The 16,797-nt window shown below is 51.1% G+C and overlaps 2 long non-coding RNA genes across 2 annotated transcripts; both read left to right on the forward strand.

The window, feature by feature from the left end:
• The first annotated feature begins 4,312 nt into the window (after positions 1-4,312).
• LOC138422265 (uncharacterized) lies at positions 4,313-4,650 on the forward strand. The gene is made up of 2 exons (XR_011249818.1): positions 4,313-4,434; positions 4,550-4,650. It is a non-coding gene; the product is annotated as an uncharacterized lncRNA (long non-coding RNA).
• A 3,222-nt stretch (positions 4,651-7,872) lies between these two features.
• On the forward strand, positions 7,873-8,353 carry LOC138929772 (uncharacterized). Its single transcript, XR_011445963.1, has 2 exons — positions 7,873-7,951; positions 8,067-8,353. It is a non-coding gene; the product is annotated as an uncharacterized lncRNA (long non-coding RNA).
• Positions 8,354-16,797: the final 8,444 nt, after the last annotated feature.

Raw genomic sequence — 16,797 nt, forward strand, 5'->3', positions numbered from 1 at the left:
AATCCCTTGTGTCTTTGTATCAAGAGCACCCAGGCTCTGCCCTAAAATCTCTGATTTATGATGTCAGTAAAAGGTCCTCAGGGGTCCTGTTTGCGTCTCAGGCTCCAGCTCTGGCAACACGATCTCCCTGACCATCTCTGGGCTCCAGGCTGACTCTAATTGTGGCTCACATAGAAGTGGACACGATTTGCTCAGTGATCCCAGTTCACGGGGAACTAAGACCAAAACCTCCTCTGAGCTCCCTCAAGCCCCTTCACTCCTAATTACAGGGCTTCATTTGTTTCCTGTTTGTTATTATTTTGTTTGCCAATCATTGCCAACTTAATTGAATTAGAAGATTTCAGAAAGATCGACTTCATATCTTTTCCCAGATGCATCCACATTTAACATTTCCCGATATCTATTTCTCATTATATCAGCTTCTCTCTCATTCCCGCTCTGTATTGTTTTTCAGTCTCTCAGTCGCGTCCAACTCTTTGTGACCCCATGGACTGCAGCCCACCAGGCTTCCCTGTCCTTCACCATCTCCCAGAGCTTGCTCAGACTCGTGTCCATTGAATCTGTGATGCCATCCAACCATCTCACCCTCTATCACCTGCCGGGGGCCAGCGTGAGGAGCTCCGCCCATGCCAAAGGTCACGAGGAAGGAGGCTTGGCATACGCAAAGGCGTGATCAAGCCTCAGGAAACCCCCTGTTCCCGAGCATCTAACCCCAAAACCAGAGTCTGTTTTATGCTCTCACCTACACCTCTGACTTTACGGGGGGCTCTCCCCCATAACCGTTTCTCTTGGAGAAGGAGTAAACGTGCAGCTCCAAGGCAATAAAAATTCCTGGGCGTGACAAGAGTGTTTCAGCTTACGGACTCCTCTGAAGGTTATCTAGCCCACCTGTATAGGTTCGTCCGGCCACATGTGATTGTTTACAGCCTCCCAACCTGAGAGGCATGAGATGTTTTAGACTTACTAAAGGCAAAATCTTTTGGGGAGTTAGAAATTATTAGTATAGTGGGTTGGTTAGAAATTAGATTCGTGAAGGGTTCTTCATTTGCTGTGTCAATCATTGCTGCTAATTCCCTGCTCTGGGTGGGGACAAGGATGTCTCAGGTCAAATCTCTCTGCTGACAGACTAGCTTGTGTGACAGGATTATCCATACTCCTACCACTAAGCACATGATTGTTTACTACCTCTTAACCATAAACAGCACAGAGAGTTTTGGAGTATTTTGAGAGTCTTAATTAGCATAGGGCTTTTTCTTCTTGTTGAGTCAATGATTGCCGCCAGGCCTCCGTATCCTTAGGCACCTGGGAATATATTAATCAATGTATTTGGAATATAGAAAAGGAAATAAAGTAGTTTTTGATGTTAGCAATACTAGACTTTTTGAGTTAATGGATTTTCTCTTTTGTAATAGATCACTGTACTTTGTTATAAATCACTGTGTCCTTGTTATGTAAAAATGTAACTTTATCACTATCTTAAGACTAAATAGATCTTAAGGGGAGCATTGATGAAAGGATTTTCATTTGTTGGGCTGATGTTTGCTGCTAAATCTCCATGTTCCCTACCCTTATAATGAATATAACTAGCATATAGGAAGAAATAAGTATTAACCTTTAAGACTAATCATGTTAACCTTGGGTTAAATAAATTCCTTTCTTGATTGTAACTCACTACACCCTCACCCTATAGGAATGTAACTTTACTTGGAGGGTGATGCCTTGTTTAAGAAAAAACACCCTTGGAAAAAATAAGTTTTTGGTTATCAGAAAGAAAGGATCATAAAATCCCTAAGAACTTTTTATGTGAAGCACCTGATTTTGATAAAGTTCAGGACTGTGACCCCCGCGTGACTCTGTATTCATCCCTATGTGTAACAAAAGGTATATAAGCTAACCCAAAAATAAAGAAATCGGATCAGTTTCCGGAAAGACTGATTCCCCCAAGTAGCTTCCTTCTTGCTCCCGTTTCTCTGGCTGAATTCCCATCTGGAGCATGGATGCTATTCCACGTAATCCAAGTTATTCAGCCTCTTTTTCTCCACTAATCTTCCTACTACACTATCCGTTTCTAATCTCTCTCTACATCTGTAATTAAATATGTATTTTTCCAAATATTTTTCCAAAAATGCCGACTCCGTCCCCCTACCTTCGAATCACCCTGGATCCACCGGGGCTGGACCCGGCAATCACCCCCTTCTCCTCCTGCCTTCAGTCTTTTTCAGCATCAAGGTCTTTTCTAAGGAGTCGGCTCTTCGCATCGTGTGGCCAAAGTACTGGAGCTTCAGCTTCAGCATCAGTCCTTCTAATCAATATTCAGGATTGATTTCCTTTAGAATTGACTGGTTTGCTCTCCTTGCAGTTCAAGGGACTTGCAAGAGTCTTCTCCAACACCACAGTTTAAAAGCATCAATTCTCTCTGTATATATATATATGCAGTTGAATATGTACATGGATGTACGTGTCCATAAATATGCATAGTTAACACACACACATGGAAACAGAGCATTCATTTTCTAAACCTTTGGAAAGAGGTTGCATCCTTCTTCATCTAAGGCTTAGTACATCGATTTTAGCCAGAGTTCACTTAAAACTGCAGTCATCATTTTAAGGTGTAGAGTTCAGTGGTTTATAATGCATTTACAAGTTACTCCATTCATCATCACCCCACAGTCCAGCCTGTTCCATTCCCTTAAGACAGGAGTCCCCCACCAGTACAGGTCTGTGGCCTGGTAGGAACCAGGTTACACAGCAGGAGGCGAGCAGCTCCTGGGACTTGCCTGCTCAATAATCAACAATAATGTCTCTATGTACATATGTCTACATATATTATATTTATATAAATATAATACATATATATATTCCATACATAAAACCCTCCATTACAGGGACTTCTCTCTTGGTCCACGGTTGAAGAATCCCCCTGCCAGTGCAGGAGACAAGGGTTCAATCCCTGTTCCGGGAAGATCCCACGTGCCACGGAGCATCTTAGCCAGAGAGCCACAAGTCCTGAGCCTCTGCTCTGGAGCCGGGAGGCGCAACTACTGAATTCCACTCACCCTAGCGCCCATGCTGCAACACAGGCAGCAGCGAGGAATCCGCCCACCACAACTAGAGAGCCGCCCCCGCTCACCCAGAAGTATCTAGCAATGTCTCGAGCGCAGCAGGGAAGTCCCAGGGCACCCAAAAATGAAAAATAAAACAACAAATACATAAATAAATAAACCTCTAAAAAAAACCCCTCACTATATATACATAGGTATATATTTCTATTTGTTTTGTTTCCCTAGACAACCCTGACCAATCCAGGTCTCCTACAAGAGAGCTCAATCTAATTATAATATTCTCATCATTATTATTTTTAAAAATCTTTGCTTTTTATCTTTTTTCTTTTCCTATAAATGCACAGGTCAGTATCTTCACGATCGAATCACCTTGGCTGGAACAGGGTCATGACGCATCCCAGCACCCCAGAGGAGCCAGGCGCAGCACTGCCAGGAAGGGTCTTAGCTACCGAACACCGAACAGGGTTCTGAGTCCTGGCCCCTCATGCATAATCTGGTGAGAGGCTGCACCTGTCCGATAGCTGTCTCCCAGTGGGGACGACAGAGGAGACAGAGAGACCAAGGTCCCAGGACCCCCCGAGGCATCTGGGGTGAGACCCGCTCCCTGACTGTAATGGCGTCAGTGGGATCTGAGGCCACCAGGGGACAGCAAGGGCCTGGGTGTGGGGAGGTTTTAGTGTGGCTTCCTTACCTGTGTGAAGCCCCAGCTGCTGGCTTCTGAGCCCCCTAAGGGAGTGTGGGGTGCAGTGACCCATTTGTTCTGTCTTATGAGCCCTTGACTACAGCCGGCAATAAAGGTCTCAGGGCTCATCGTCAGAGCCCTGCTGAGGCAGGGGACAGGACTACAGGGGGTCCGTCCTGTGGAGGGGACAATTTGGGGAGGAGATGGACACCCCAGTTCTCCTATGGTGCTGGGAGGAGGTGGAATTAAACTCTAAGTAACTCCAGCTCCTCAGGGGACCTCACCTTCCATCCTCAAAACCCAGAGAGTGATTTGTCAGGATTATCAGCCAAGGACACGGTGACTCCCAGAGTAGACAGGGACCTCCCAAGACGGCCGCAAGTCCTGGGCAGTGATGGTCCGTGTCCCGACTAAGGGTGACGTGTCCGAGAGTTTTCATCCTCTCAGAAGGGCCCTGATGTCCAGGGACATAAAGACTCTAGTGTCCAGGCCAGGTCAGAGGTGAGGACAGAATGAGGACGGGCAGGTTCAGGAAGCAGATTTGCATGGGGGCCCCGCCCTCCTCTGGGGGAGGGGATAAGAGGGCAATGGGGACCAGGCCCAGGGCTGCAGGCTCAGAAGGCAGCGTCTGGGGCGTCTCCACCATGGCCTGGGCTCTGCTCCTCATCACCATCCTCACTCAGGGCTCAGGTGAGGCCTCCAGGGAAGGGAACCCGGGGACCTGACTCATCCCTGGTGTCTTTGTCCTCAGGGTGACCTGGGCCCCAGCAGGGAACTGACCACAGTGTGTTTCTCCTCTTTGCAGGGTCCTGGGCCCAGTCTGCCCTGACTCAGCCTGCCTCAGTGTCTGGGAATCCGGGACAGACGGTCACCATCTCCTGTGCTGGCACCAGCAGTGACATCGGGGGTTATAATGAAGTTGGCTGGTACCAACAGCTCCCAGGAACAGCCCCCAGAACTCTAACATATTATCTCAACACAAGGCCCTCAGGGATCCCTGCTCGGTTCTCTGGCTCCAAGTCCAGGAACACAGCCACCCTGACCATCTCTGGGCTCCAGGCAGAGGACGAGGCCGACTATTACTGCAGCTCAGCTGGAAGTGGTTACACTGTGCTCAGTGGTTCAAGTTCACAGGGAAGTGAGGCCAAACCCCTCTGAGATCATTCAGCCCTTAATTCTAAACTCAGGCTTTCATGTGTTTTTGCTCTTTTTTGTATTAATTGCAAACAAATAAAAATGTAAAGTTTCTATCAGGAAGTTTTCAGAAACTTTGCCCAGATTCACTGGTTTCTAAACTGTGCCATATCTGATTTTTTCACATCCAATTTTCTCTCACTATCTCCCTGCGTTTGTGCGTCTACACACAATCACATCCATCTGCATACCCAGCCCACATCCGGAGCACAAAGCGCGTACTTTCTGAATCATTTGAAAACGATTTGTATCTACCCGCACCTGAGTCTTCACAGTCTTTCTTCCATACAATTCACAACTGAAAATATACATCATTTAAGGTGAAGGACCTAATGGTTTTTAATATACTCATAAGTTTGAACATCCATTAACACTCTATCTTCCAGAATATTTTTGTTCCTTTAAGAGAAACCCCTCATCCGTCACCAGTCAATCCCTGTCCCTAGCCCCTCCAGCCCTAGAAACCACGCCTGGACTTCCTGCCTATTCTAGGTTTTCCACACAAATGCAGACACTCCCTATGTGGACTTTGGGTCTGGATTCTCTCACTTTTTTTTTTTTTAAGCTTTTTAACATTATCTGTTTATTTTATTTACTTTTATTTTTGGCTGACCTGGGTCTTTGATGCTGTGCGGGCTCTTCTCTAGTTGTGCAGAGCGGGGACCACTCTCCAGCTGAGGTGTGCGGGCTTCTCATTGTGGGGCTTCTCCTGTTGCGGAGTATGGTCTCTGGAGCACGGGCCCAATAGCTGGGGCACGTGGGCTTAGTTGGTTCATCACATGTGGAATCTTCGTGCTTCAGGGATTGAACCTGATTCCCCTTCATCGTCAGGCAGATTCATAACTGCAGGACGCCAGAGAAGAACTTCTCTCACTCTTTATAATGTTTTCAAGGTTCTTTCCATTTAAAGTCCATGTGAGTACTTCATCCCTTCTTATGGTTGAAGAACGTCGCATCTTCAGCCCCGACCTCGCTGTTTGAACATCTGGGTGGACCAGGTATAAGCACCCAAACCAGGCCACGGCCAAGTCTCTTGTTTTGCCAGAACTTTCCCAGTTTTGGATCGGAAACCGCCCTGACCTGACTGGGACCTCAGTCTGGGGCAAATCAGGGTAGATGGTCACTGAGATGGTTAATGTCATGTGTCTGTCACCTTGACAGGTCACGGGGGCCCAGATGAAGCATCATCTCTGGACGGATCTGAGGAATGTTCCTGGAGGGGATGAGCAGCTGAGCCTGGGGCTCAGTAGACACACGGCCCTCCCCAAGGTGGGGCCATCATGCAGCCTGCTGAGGGTCTGAGTGGAGCAAGGGGAGAAGGCAGGAGGGCATCACCTCTTCTTTCTCTTCTCTCTGCAGGAGCTGGGGCATTTCACCTCCACTTCTCCAACCTTTAGGCCAGAATTTACATCACCGGTTCCCCTGGTTCCCAAATTTCTAGACACAAACTGAATTGCATCACCAGCTTTCTCAGCTCTCAGCTTCAGAGAGTGGCTCCTGGGATTTTCCTGCTCAATATTCCGTAATAATCTCTCTCTGTCTCTGCTGAAGCTGAAGCGCCAATACTTTGGCCACCTGATGCAAAGAACTGATTCCTTCAAAAATACCCTGATGCTGAGAAAGATTGAAGGCAGGAGGAGAAGGGGATGACAGAGAATAAGATGATTGGATGGCATCACCAACTCGATGGACATGAGTCTGAGCAAGCTCTGGGAGTTGGTGATGGACAGGGAAGCCTGGCGTGCTGCAGCCCATGGGGTTGCAAAGAGCTGGACACAACTGAGCAACTGAATGGAACTGAAATATATATATATTCTTAACATATACATATGAATATATTCTTAACATAAAATCCTTCACTATATATGTACATATTTCTGTTTGTTTCTTTCCTAGAGAACCCTGATGAAAAAGTCCTCCTAGCAGAAAGTGCACTCTTCTCAGATTGTTCTTACCATAATTATTTTTTCAAATCCTTGCCTGTTACCTTCTTTCCTTCAATGTGAACTCATAAACAGTATCTTCATGCTTTAATCCTTGGCTGGAACAGGGTCCTACGAGGGCTCCCGAGCAGGTGGGTCAGAGCACAGGGGAAGGGATGTCAGCTAGTGGGCACTGAGAATGTCCAGAGTCCTGGTGTCCCCCACGTGTCAGGCGGGTGAGAGGCTGCCCCTGTCTGATAGCTGTGTGTCCCAGAGGGGACGACAGAGGTAACAGAGAGACCGCGGTCCCAGGATCCCACATGGCATCAGGGTGAGACTGTGATGGCGTCAGTGGGATCTGAGGCCACTGGGGGCAGTGAGGGCCTGCGTGTCGGGAGGTTGTGGTGTGGTTTCCTGACCTGCATGAAGCCACAGCTGCTGCCACCTGAGCCCCCTAAGGAGTGCAGGGTGCAGTGACCCATCTGATCTGCTTCATAAGCCTTAGCTACAAGGTCTCAGGGTTCATCCTCAGAGGCCTGCAAAGGCAGGGGACAGGAGTCCGGGGCTCCATCCTGCAGAGGAGACAGTTAACAGAGGGGATGGACAATCCCGGGTCTCCTGCAGTGTCAGGAGGAGGAAAAAGTGAATCTCTAAGTAACCCCAGCTCCTCGAGCCCCTGACCTCATCATCCCCCCACAAAAGCCAGAGAGTGAGTGTCAGGATTATCAGTTAAGAACACCATGACTCCCATCATGGATGTCAGGACCGTCCAAGATGGCCCACATTCCTGGGCCTGTAACGGTCAGTGTCCTGACTGAGGACAACACGTCTAAGACTTTCATCCTCTCAGAAAGTCCTGCTGTTCACAATATAGAGACTCTATGTCCAAGGCCAGGTCACAGGTGAGAAGAGAAAGAGTAGAAGCAGGAGCAGGAAGCAGATTTGCATGGGGGCCCCGCCCTCCTCTGGGGGAGGGGATAAGAGGGCAATGGGGACCAGGCCCAGGGCTGAGGGCTCAGAAGGCAGCATCTGGGGCGTCTCCACCATGGCCTGGGCTCTGCTCCTCATCACCAGCCTCACTCAGGGCTCAGGTGAGGCCTCCAGGGAAGGGAACCCGGGGACCTGACTCATCCCTGGTGTCTTTGTCCTCAGGGTGACCTGGGCCCCAGCAGGGAACTGACCACAGTGTGTTTCTCCTCTTTGCAGGGTCCTGGGCCCAGTCTGCCCTGACTCAGCCTGCCTCAGTGTCTGGGAATCCGGGACAGACGGTCACCATCTCCTGTGCTGGCACCAGCAGTGACATCGGGGGTTTTAACTATATTGGCTGGTACCAACAGCTCCCGGGCTCAGCCCCCAAAACTCTGATTTATGAAGTCAGTAAGAGGCCCTCAGGGATCCCTGCTCGGTTCTCTGGCCCCAAGTCCGGGAACACAGCCACCCTGACCATCTCTGGGCTCCAGGCAGAGGACGAGGCCGACTATTACTGCAGCTCAGCTGGAAGTGGTTACACTGTGCACAATGGTTCAAGTTCATGGGGAAGTGAGGCCAAAACCCACCTGAGGCCACAGGCTCCCTGTTGCTCTGACTCTGCTGGTAGCTCATCTGCATCTGGTGCTGAAGCGTCAGCAGCTGAGAGGGCCCCTGAGGACCCTTCTCAGGGATGAGGAGAAGAGGAAGCGGTGGTTCATGGTTGTTTTCCCTCCTCTTTAGGCCTCATCTGAGTGGGAGCGTGACCCAAGAAAATAGTCACGGATCGTGAGGAAGCTGCCACTTGGCCTGTGCTGATTCTCCACTGGGCCCCCACCCGTGTTGCCCCCCTTTGCTTCTAGACCAACAACCGCAATCAGCTCAGCAGGTTCCTAGGCTGAGTAGAGACTATGACCCACAGGAGGGACACTGCACTGCAGGAACTGCTTGGTTCTTCTATTTCACAGGGACGGAAACCCCTAGACCAAACGGGCAGCGGACAGGAAGGGAGGTGGTCAGTGGTGGGTGGAGCACACAGCTGGACCAGCTGGATTCACTGACCTGGGGCCCCTTCACACAGACTCTGCATTTCATGCTGCCTGCAGCTGGCAGGGGGGGCAGAGGGTACAGGGGAGTCCCAGTGGTTTGGTTGATGAGTTACTGGAAGCAGAGTCCATAACGTGATCCTTAGTGAAAGGCTGTTGCTGAGCCAGGAAAGATGCTGGGATTGCTGGCCTCCAGAGGAGAGGAATTCTATCCGGGGAGAATATTGGAATAACCCTGTGACAACCTGGACCAGGGGTGCATAAACCTCCTACTTGACACAGAATTCCAGCGGCTGCAGGGGAATGTCCACATCAGAAATAGAAAAAGGTCACCTGTGAATTGCTTTGAAAAAAAAGGCAAAACTTTCCTCCGGGTACACCCCTGTCTAGCTTGAGAGCTGACGTCTAATACGGAGGATGGAGGCAAAATGAGGGAAAATTGCCATCAAAAATATTGACAATTCAGTTCAGTTCAGTTCAGTTCAGTCGCTCAGTCTGGTCCAACTCTTTGTGACCCCATGCACTGCAGCACGCCAGGCCTCCCTGTCCATCACCAACTCCCGGAGTTTACCCAAACTCATGTCCATTGAGTCGGTGATGCCATCCAGCCATTTCTTCCTCTGTCGTCCCCTTCTCCTCCTACCTTCAATCTTTCCCAGCATCAGGGTCTTTTCCAACGAGTCAGTTCTTTGCATCAGGTGGACAAAGTATTAGAGCTTCAGTTTCAGCATCAGTCCTTCCAATGAATACTCAAGACTGATCTCCTTTAGGAGGAACTGGTTGGATCTCCTTGCAGTCCAAGAGACTCTCAAGAGTCTTCTCCAGTGCCACAGTTTGAAAGCATCAATTCTTTAGCGCTCAGCCTTCCTTAGGGTCGAACTCTCATGTCTGTACGTGACTATTGGAAGAACCATAGCTTTGACTATACAGACCTTTGTCAGCAAAGTGATGTCTCTGCTTTTTAATCCATTGTCTAGATTTATCATAGCTTTTCTTCTAAGGAGCAAGCGTCTTTTAATTTCTTGGCTGCAGTCACCGTTCACAGTGACTTTGGAGCCCAAGAAAATAAAGCCTGTCACTGTTTCCTTTGTTTCCCCATCTATTTGCCATGAAGTGATGGGACCAGATGCCATGATCTTCGTTTTTTTGAATGTTAGTTTTAAGCATTGTTTTAAGCATACTGTTGTTCCATCTGGACCTAGGATGTTCACCTGGAACAGAGCTGATAAAAACTCAAGTTTTTCATCTTGAAACAGGAGCCTCAGCCCTCCCCTCCTTCCTCTCATCCAGACTCATTCAACAAACATTTGTCCTTGAGCGGCTGCTGGTGCGATGCTCAAGAAGGCATGTGCTCATGAGTTTTAGGGTGGAAACAGAAAAACACCAAAACAAAACCAACAGACCATGGTTTTAAAGAGTGAGGTTGTCACGGATTCTCTGAAGAAAACAGAGAGGCAAAGAATGCTTCTGTGGGACTTGAACTGGAAAGGGGATCCCTTTAGCTCTGCCCTTCATTGGCCACCGAGTCACGGCTCTTGTGCTTCTGAAGCGTGTGTCACTCGGTATAAACAGCTGCCTCCCAGGTGACCTGGTGCCTAGGCTGTGGTGGGATGAGTTAGGCAGTCTCGGGTGAGGGTCCCTCCACCTGGTGGGGCAGGTGACACGTCCTATCCTGGAGGGAGTTAAAGGACAAAGAGACATTGTAAGGTGGGACCCCGGAGGCCATGATGGGCCGCCCCTCCTCTCCCTCCCGCCGGCGAGAGAGTCCCTAACGGAGGAGCCTCCCAGATGCCAGGGACCAATGACAGCACACTCCGCCAGGTAAAGCCGCCCCGCCCCAGCTGCGTAGAGAAACCTATCAGCTCGCGACGCCACGAACCAGCAGCCTATCAAAACCCCCATCACTAGCCCAGCCATCCCTCGCAACGTGCGTCTATAAACAAACTCCCAACGAGGTCCGGGCGCATGGATTTCCTCGACCTGCCCCTTTCGGGTCCAGGAACCCCACCCGGGAGCGCTTCGCCATTAAAGCCCGTTAAACATTTTTTGGTGTACCTGGTCATCTTTTACCTAACATCTGGTGCCCAACGTGGGGCTCGAGGCGAGGGCCCATCCCGCTGAGAGCAGGATTTTCGGCCCCCCTCGGGTCTGGCCTGCGCTGGACCAGGTCACCCCGTCACCCCTCTGGGACCATTCAACCGTCTGGCAGGATACGGGGTAAGTTCCATCGGTCGGGCTCTGGGGGTTTTTGCTCCCATGGCGATTATTCCCTAGGGTGTCCAGGTTCCAGTAAATCGCGGCCGCGTCCGGACCCCTCCTCCGCAAGCCAGGCTTGCTTCCTCGCCGCCTGTCAATTTGGAGACGTCCATCTTGGCTGAGTGGCCTTCTCCTCGCTGGGTTGACGGCCTGTTCGGGGACGCCTGACTGGACCACTCCCAGCCCCGTTAACGACAGGTCCAGGACCTTCGTTTCCTAGTCGCCATGGGGGCAGCTCCCTCCAAGCCCGACCGGCCCTGGTCTACACCACTAAAGTGTTTACTTGCCAACCTCAGAACTCTGCATATCTCCGGAGAAATTCGTTCCAAACGCTTAACCTTGCTTCTTCTGAGGCATGGCCCCAATATTCTCTAGATAATGGCTCACAATGTCCGCCAACCAGAACTTTCGATTTTGACATCCTCCGTGACTTAGATAATTACTGCCAAAAGACGGGAAAATGGTCTGAGGTACCCTACAAATGGGCTTTCTGGCTGTTGCGCTCCCGTCCCACCCTATATACCCACTGTTCCCCTTCTGAAATTCTCCTAACTATCGCCCTTGCCAACTTCTCCCATATCTTCCCCTCCTCCACCGCCCTCACAGCCCAGCCCTCCTGTGACAAAGCCGCCTCTCTATCCACCCCTCCCTTCATGCCCGGCTTCACCGACCTCCCCCACACCAACCTCCTCTCTATCGCCCTCACCCACTCCCTCCACATCCAGCTCTCCTGTGACTACGCCTCCCGCCGCTCCCGTGGCTCCACCTCAATATCCACCCCTTCCTCCATGCCCCCCCTTTATTGACTCACCAGTCAGCTCACACACAAGGTCGCAGACCGCTGCCAATCTGCCGCCAGCTCCCCTGCTTCCTCTGCACCAGGTGGCCAGCCCGGAGGGTCTCACCCATGTCCACATGTCCTTTTTTACTCCAACATCTTGCCCATATTTAACAACGGCTAGGCTCCTACTCGGCCAACCCCTCTAACTACATCAAAAACTTCACCCAGCTATCTCAATCTTACGCCCTCACCTGGCAAGACATATTTGTCATCCTGGGGTCCACTACTACCCCAGAAAAAGAGAAAGGCCATTTGGGCCGCAGCAAGGGAGATAGCAGACCGGAAGCATCTAGCCAACCCAGCTGACCCTGCTCGGCCACCTGGAGGGGCTGCTATTCCAGACGTAGACCCACACTGGGACTATCAAGAGGGACAAAGAGGGAAGGCCAATATTCAGTACATGATAGAATGCCTATTAGAGGGAATGGAGACCACCTCCTTAAGGTAGTAAACCTACTTAGACTAGATGAAGTGACCCAGGGCCCCGATGAAAACCCAGCAGCCTTTCTTAACAGGCTGACAGAGGCTCTCACCACCTATACCCGGATTGCCCCAGATTCTCCGGTGGGGGTTACTACCCTAGCCAACCGTGTTATATCCCAATCAGCTCCAGACATCAGAAAAAACTTTCCACGGCTGAGGATGGGCCTCAGACCCCTCTCTGAGACCTGGTAAAAATGGCCTTTAAGGTTTACAACGCCCGGGAAGAAGCCACCGAAGCCAGCTGCAAGGCAAGGCTTAAACAAAAAGCCAAACTCCAGGCTAACCTCCTTGAGAGACACACCCAGGCACTGGTAGCAGCCCTGTGGCCAGCCACGGGACAAAAGGTGGGTCCCCAGAAGCCACCACCGGGAGCCTGTTTCAGATGACCAGTGGGCTTGCCGATGCCCAAACCCCCGGCCCCCGACAAAGCCGTGCCCTCGTTGCAAACAACAGGGACATCGGGCGAGTGATTGTCCCCAGGCGACTCAGACCCCGACCTTACCGGGCCGAGGTCTGGGCACCCAAAAGGACATTTCCTCTCCACACCCCGCCTTGGAACTTCTCTCCTTTGATCAAGATTGACGGAGCCCAGACTCGGGGACCCCCATAACCCAAGCCGAGTCCAGGGTAATGCGTCAAGTGGCAAGTAAGTCTATCAATTTTTTGATAGATATGGGGACTGCTTATTCGGTTCTTCCCTCCTTCGGGGGCACCTTACATCCTTCCCAGGTCTCGGCGGTGGGTATAGATGGCACGTCTTCACGACCCTTGCAGACTGGGCCACAGCCCTGTCAACATGACCACTTCTTGTTCACTCACTCTTTTCTGAGAATCCCTTCTCCAATTGTCGACCCTACCATTTGGGACACTGAAATCCCTCTGGTAGCAACCCAGCACACCCACATCCTGATCAAACTACGTGATCCTTCCCACTTCCCAAGCAGCCCTCAGTTCCCCATCTCTCACATTCACCTACACGGTCTTAAGCCAATCGTAGACCGCCTCTTAGGCCACAGCCTCCTGGTCCCCACAGCCTCGCCCTGCAATACCCCCATTTTCCCGATACAGAAACCTGCTGCTGGCTACCGACTGGTCCAGGACCTTCGACTGATAAACGAGGCCATGATCCCTGCCCATCCGATTGTCCACAATCCCTATACCTTGCTTTCTGACATCTCTAGCAGGATGACTCACTTTACTGTCACAGACCTCAAAGATGCCTTTTTCACTATTCCCTTACACCCAGACTGCCAGTTCTTCTTTGCTTTCACATGGACCAACCCAGAAACCCGACAGTCCTCCCAGCTAACATGGACAGTCCTCCCCCAAGGGTGTAGAGGCAGCCCCCATTTTTTTGGCCAGGCTCTGGCCTGGGATCTGGCCACATGCTTTCTGGCCCCTAGTGTCCTCTTACAGTATGTGGATGACCTTCTGCTCAGCAGCCCCTCACAAGCTCTCTCTCAGACACATACCACTGCTCTTCTCAACTTCCTCAGCTCTAAAGGACACCGAGCATCTCAACAAAAGGCCCAACTCACCCAGACCTCTGTAACTTACCTAGGTCTAAAAATTACCCCAACAACTAAAGCTCTGACTACTGACAGACTCAGTCTTCTCCGAGACCTCTGCCCCCCTTCCACTGGGGAACAAATCTTATCCTTTTGGGGGTTAACAGGATTCTTCTGGCACTGGGTCCCCAACTATGCTTCACTGGCTAAACCCCTCTACACAGCCGCAAAAGACACCCCTACTGGACCACTCTCTTCAGAAACAGAGGTCAAAAAGGCTTTCTACAACCTCTGCTCAGCTTTGCTGTCATCTTCCCCACTCTTCCTGCCCAATTCCAATCTCCCCTATCACCTGTATACTGATAAAAAAAAGGGGCATAGCCTTTGGAGCCCTCATGCAGCCTGCGGGCCCTGAAATGCTGCCAGTGGCATTTATCTCCAAACAGTTAGACCCCACCACCCAGGGATGATTCCCCTGCCTACGTGCCCTGGCAGCAGCAGCTTCTCTATACGCAGATGCAAAAAGCTAATTCTAGATCGACCCCTAACTATATTTTCACCACACCGCCTGGCTGACCTCCTGGCTTCCACATTCCTGTCAGACCTTAGCGACTCTCGGCTCCAGCAATTCACCATTACTAAGACACCCCTGCCTCCTGCCAGTGAGTGACACGCCCTGTCCAATGCTTGACTGGCCTCATCCGCTGTGGCTGTTGCCAATCACAACTTTGGCTATACTCTTCACCATTGGACTGGCTGTCACACACCCCCTCCCCCTCAGGACTGGCCGCCCACACTCCGACTTTCACTGGCCCTTGCTTACCTTGCCATCTGTTCCCTACTCGTGGGGTGCTATTCCCTTGGGGCAACCTGACCTGGCCATATGTCTCTCACCCTAGCCTGCCTTGAGGACTTCATCTTGGCCTTACTGCAGGACCTTTGGCTAGCCGCCCCGATCACCGACTGTGACTCTTTCAGGCAATTTTGGATCTACGTTTACAGGGGACCTTCCTCTTTTTTATGGAGTTTCAAATTGACTTCTTCTTTTTTATCACTCTCCTTTTAATATTATAGCTAAACATGTTCTTGCCACTATTGCTCCTGGCCATGATAATACGAGCTGGACAACCTACACCCTGCCCCAGGGGCTGCACAGAACGAAGCCCCTGGGGAACTGGGTTCACAGCCTACACTTATGTCCACCGAGACTGTTATGCTCCACCTGCCCAGCCATGCTCTCATGGAGGTAAATGGCATTGGACGGCTAAGGGCCTAGGTACAGCCAAATCAAGTTCAGCCTCTGACTGCCACAAAGCTAGAGGCAAAGATCTCTGTTTTACCATGCAAACTCATTATGGAGTGACAGATGGGAAAGGGGCCCAAGATCAGAGGCGAAAACAAATCCAACATAAGGTCCAACAAGACCTCATAAAGCTAGCAACTGAAGCCTCTAATCCACACCATGAGCCCAACAAACTCCTAGGCCAGGTTCATCAGGCGCTCAAACCCTTAGAGTTTTCATCCCAAATTTTCACCGGCCTCAATGACACCTATCAGACCCTAACTGAAACCTCACCAAACCTCTCATGTTGGCTCTGTCTTCCCTGGAGACCCCGGCCATTCCTTGCCCAACCGACTCCCAGCAAAGGGATAGAGGCCCAAAATCTCACTGGAAATGCCACAAAAGTAACCTGGCCAATGGGGCCCATGACCACCGAGGTATTGTATCTACCAGCCAATGCCTCTTGCATTCTGGCCAACGACAGCTCATTGACCACAGTGGCCTGTGATGGCTCGAGATGAGGCCCCCTATCCCCAAACCCTCCAATATGCAGAAAACCCGGGATATTCTTTCTCTGTAATCAGACCGCCTTACTACAGTGTTTTCCACCCAACTGGCTCAGCCTTGCACCCCAGTCTTCCTTACGCCCTAGCTGACATTCTGACACCACAGGCGATGGAAGACCAGATCCGACCAACCCACCGCCGACGAAGGGCATTGGCGGCGGCTCCCCTGCTCCTCGGAGGAGGTTTATTCACAGCCTTAGGACTGGGGGCGGGGGCATTGGGATCAGCCACACACTCTTACTAAAAGCTCTCCGCGACCTCAGTCGAGACCTGGACAAGGTGGCAGACTCCCTGATGGCATTACAGACCCAGATAACTTCTCTGGCAGGAGTAGCTCTCCAAAATCGAAGGGCCCTAGACCTGCTAACGGCCGAAAAAGGGGGAACCTGTCAGTTCTTGGGGGAAGACTGTTGTTTTTTCATTAATGCCTCGGGGATAATTTAGAACAAAGTCCAACAGTTGAGAGAAAGCATCAGACTTAGACAGGCCGAGTCAGGCGGTTCCGACTTTTTGGGATGGTGGAAGTCATCTTGGGCAAAATGCCTTTTCCCACTTCTCAGACCCCTCACCGCCTTGTTCCTCATCCTGTCGATAGGACCTTGCGTTTTTCAGATCATCCTCCAGAGGGTCAGGGATCTGATCTAGACGGCTACTGGACGGATGCTGATGGTGGCCACATACTCCAAACTCCCGTCCAGAGACCCTGAGGCCCCCTTAAGGTCACTGGGATCCGGCCACCACCCTCAGCCCCAACGATGCCCCAGTTCAGCAGGAAGTAGCGAGAAACGATCACGGCACCCCTTATCCTATCAAAAGGGTCAGAATGTAAGGTGGGACCCTGGGGGCCATGATGGGCCGCCCCTCCTCTCCCTCCCGCCCAGGAGAAAGTCCCTAACGGAGGATCCTCCCAGATCCCAGGGACCAATGACAGCACACTCCGCCAGGTAAAGCCGCCCCGCCCCAGGTGCATAGAGAAACCTATCAGCTCG

This window comes from Ovis canadensis, chromosome 17 (assembly GCF_042477335.2).
Source record: "Ovis canadensis isolate MfBH-ARS-UI-01 breed Bighorn chromosome 17, ARS-UI_OviCan_v2, whole genome shotgun sequence".
Classification (NCBI taxonomy): Eukaryota; Metazoa; Chordata; class Mammalia; order Artiodactyla; family Bovidae; genus Ovis; species Ovis canadensis.